Raw genomic sequence first — 4,148 nt, forward strand, 5'->3', positions numbered from 1 at the left:
TTTTGGGTGTTTTTATTAGCCTAGCTAGGTTTTAATCAATCTTTGCAAAGCAGCAAATTTTAGTTTATTTAATTTTCTCTAAGACCTGGGGGTTTCTGCTTTTTTTGTTGTTTGTTTGTTTGTTTGTTTTTTGAGATGGATCCTCCCTCTGTCACCCAGGCTAGAGGGCAGTGGCATGATTTCAGCTCACTGCAAATTCCCTGGTTCAAGGGATTCTCCTGCCTCAACCCCCTGAGTAGCTCTGATTACAGGTGCCCACCACCATACCCAATTAATTTGTGTATACTTAGTAGAGACACGGTTTCACTATGCTGGCCAGGCTGGTTTTGAAATCCTGATCTCAGCTGATACCCCTGCCTTGGTCTCCCAAATTGCTGGGATTACAGACATGAGCCAGCATGCCTGGCCATGCTTTCTGCTTCTATTGTCATTTTCTAATTTTTGTTTGTCTCCTGAGATTTCTGTCATTTTTACTCATTGTATTTGCATATTTTTCTTTATATCTCTGCATATTTATGATAGCCATTTTAAAATCTCTTAGTAGATTGGGCTAGTGGCTTACACCTGTAATCTCAGTTTTTTGGAGGCTAAGGCAGGAGAATTATTTGATGTCAGGAGTCCAAGACCAAACCAACCAACATGGTGCAATGTTGTCTCTACCAAAAATACAAAAATTAGCCAGGCATGGAGGCTCACACCTGTAATCCCAGCACTTTAGGAGGCCAAGGCAGGAGGATCATCTGAGGTCAGGAGGTTGAGACTAGCGGGGCCAACATGGTGAAAGCCTTTCTCTATAAAAACTACAAAAATGAGGCAGGCATGGTGTTGCATGCCTGTAGTCCTACCTACTCAGCAGTCTGAGTCTGGAGAACTGCTTCAGCCTGAGTGATGGAGGCTGCAGTGAGCTGAGATCTCTGCCTCCTGGGTTCAAGTGATTCTCCTGCCTCAGCCTCCTGAGTAGCTGGAATTACAGGCACCTGACACCATGCTGTTGTGAACTGAACGTGAGACCAGGAATCTCATCCAGCGAGAGGGTCCCAATCCTGGAAGAGAGCGTGCACTGGAAAAAAAGGAGATAGAAAAGAGTGAGGTCTGGAGGGCTACATGCACTATGCCCATGCAGCAATTTTATTTTTGCAATATGTTCCATTATGTACTTTTCTGAAGTTAATGTTGTTTATGCCAGATCAGCCTACTTAAGTTACAGTAAGCAACTTATGCCCACTAAGTTACGCCCAGTAAGTTAAGCCCAGTAAGTCAGTTACGGCCAGTAAGTTATGGTAAGTAAGTTATGACCAGTAAGTAATTAACAATTGTAAGTAAGTTATGGTAAGTAAGTTACAGTTAAGCCCAGTAAGTTATGGTAAGTAAGATACAGTTACGCCCAGTAAGTTATGGTAAGTAAGTTACAGTTACACCCAGTAAGTTATGGTAAGTAAGTTAGCAACTGTAAATACTTAAGTTAATATTTTACAATGAAGGTAACAAGGTTCCAAAATGAACACAATCAAGCAATAAACCATAACAAGCCGAAAGTGGACACAACACCTCCCAAGTCCTCATATCCATAAAGTAATGTCTGTTAATTATTTAGAATAATATAGTCCCTCTCTCAGTTCCTGCTTTTCCTCAGCTCAACTCCCCCAACCAGGGATTTGTGTCCGGGCTCAAGCTCACCATATGGCGAGGCCCATTTCCTAGGGGCCTCTCACGGGAGCGATCCCCACGGGTCTCCCTTACCATGCCTGGCTAGTTTTTGTATTTTTGGTAGAGACAGGTTTCACCAAGTATACCAGGCTGGTCTTGAACTCCTGACCTCAAGTGATCCTTTTGCCTCGGTCTCCCAAAATGCTGGGATTACAGGTGTGAACCACTGTGCCTGGCCGGTTAGCATGCTCTTGTTTTATAAAGGTACTAAACAAATGTGGATGACATCTACTCAGCTGATCGTTGCTACTTCTACCTTTACAACTTTGCTACTGATTCATAATTGCTTTATTCTCACATATGCTAAAATATGTTTGAAGCGTGTTAATTTGGATAAAATGGCATTTTGTTTTCCTCATAGAATAGTGTTAAGAACTGAGAGGTATGCTGAGCTATCATGGCAAAGTGATATTTAATGTGCCTATACGTGTGGAGATGTTGTATAATTCCTGTTTCTAAAATAAAAGTGATTAGGTATAAAAAACGAATTATCTTTTAAACTTTTGAAAATGATTAGTTATTTGGTAACTTTGTGTATAATATTGATGGATTTCTAATTTTCTAGAATGGTGTTATCATAGTAACTTTCTTTGATAAAACACAAGTCCTTAAAGGGTATATAACAAATTTGAAGTCGGTCATTTGATTTTTAAAAAATTTCCAATTGATTTGGTTTTTTCATATATATGTAGCGGATATTCATTCAGCATTCAATCATTCAACTTAAAGTCTTGACTTGGGGGCTGGCGCCCAGGCGGGGAGTCCCTGAGCGCCGGCGGTGATGGTGACAGTGGCGGCCCAGCAGGCTCGGTGCGTGGGTCTGTGGCAGCTTCGGGTTTGCCTGTGGGCTGCGGTGCCACCTGGAGGCCCAGCTCCCCTCCCACGCCCGCCGCCGCCACTGTGATTGGGTGGAAGACGGTGCTGGGTGGTTGGAAATGCTAATGCCAGTCTCCAAATTCTCCTCCATCTGTACCACGAGAGCCCAAGCTCCGGCATTAGAGAAAAAGATTGGTCCAGAACAGTTTCCAGTCAATGAGCACTATTTTGGACGAGTCAATTTTGGGAACACTTGCTACTGCAATTCAGTTCTTCAAGCACTTTATTTTTGTCGTCCATTTCGGGAAAAAGTTCTTCCATATAAGGGTCAACCTAGGAAAATGGAGAACCTTCTTACATGCTTAGCAGATCTCTTCCATAGCACAGCCGCTCAGAAGAAAAAGGTTGGAGTAATACCTCCCAAGAAGTTCATCACAAGATTACGGAAAGAAAATGAGCTTTTTGACAACGACATGCAGCAAGATCCCATGAATTCTTAAATTATCTACTAAACACAATTGCTGTTATTTTACAAGAAGAGAGAAAGCAGGAAAAACAAAATGGTCACTTACCTAATGGTAATATTGATGATGAAAATAATAACAGTGCACCAGACCCAAAGTGGGTTCATGAGATTTTTCAGGGAACATTAACTAATGAAACCACATGTGTTACTTATGAAACTACAGGCAGCAAAGATGAAGATTTTTTAGACCTTTCTGTTGACTTGGAACAAAATGCATCAATCACTCACTGCTTAAAAGGTTTCAGCAACAGGGAAACTCTATGCAGTGAATACAAGTATTACTGTGAATACAAGTATTACTGTCGCAGCAAAGAGGAAGCACACAAACGGATGAAAGTTAAGAAACTGCCCATGATTCTAGCTCTGCACCTGAAGAGATTTAAATATATGGATCAACTTCATCGATACACTAAACTCTCTTACCGGGTCGTATTTCCTTTAGAACTTCGTCTGTTTAACACTGCAGGTGATGCCACCAATCCAGACAGAATGTACAATCTTGTTGCTCTTGTGGTTCACTATGGAAGTGGTCCCAACCAAAGCCATTACATTGCAATGTTAAGAGTCATGATTTTTGTTGTTGTTTCATGACAACATTGTAGAAAAGATAGATGTACAGCTATTGAAGAATTCTACGGGTTGACATCAGATATCGCAAAGAACTCTGAGTCTGGTTACATCCTTTTCTATAAGTCTTGGGACTGACGGGGAACCGTGATCAAGAGATACTTTCTGCCTCATTTCTTCTCTGGTTATTTTGGAAAGGATCAAGCACTGATTTTTCAAGAAAAGAGAAAGGCAGGAAGCTCAGGGGGCAGTAGCACACTTTGCACATGATAGAGCAAAGACGATGGATTGACAAGCCCTTCCAATTATGGTAGTTGATTTATTTGCTCAGATATCATGCTGTCTGTACAGTTCCATACAAGAAGGAGGAGAAATCAGAGATACCAGCACCTCTTATCAAACAGCCTTGAAGTCATTGACACACATTTTCTCTTTATTAGTTTCACCAATAATGCTTTGAATTCCTTGGGGGTGCAGTAGAAATAATCAGAACCTGTGCTGTATTGGTAAGGAGATGATCTTGAACACACTG

At 41.4% G+C, this 4,148-nt stretch overlaps 1 pseudogene; it reads left to right on the top strand.

Annotated features, from left to right (window-relative positions):
* The first annotated feature begins 2,104 nt into the window (after positions 1 to 2,104).
* LOC100398594 (ubiquitin carboxyl-terminal hydrolase 12 pseudogene) lies at positions 2,105 to 3,754 on the top strand (annotated as a pseudogene).
* The last annotated feature ends 394 nt before the right edge of the window (positions 3,755 to 4,148 follow it).

Source organism: Callithrix jacchus, chromosome 16 (assembly GCF_049354715.1).
Source record: "Callithrix jacchus isolate 240 chromosome 16, calJac240_pri, whole genome shotgun sequence".
NCBI lineage: Eukaryota > Metazoa > Chordata > Mammalia > Primates > Cebidae > Callithrix > Callithrix jacchus.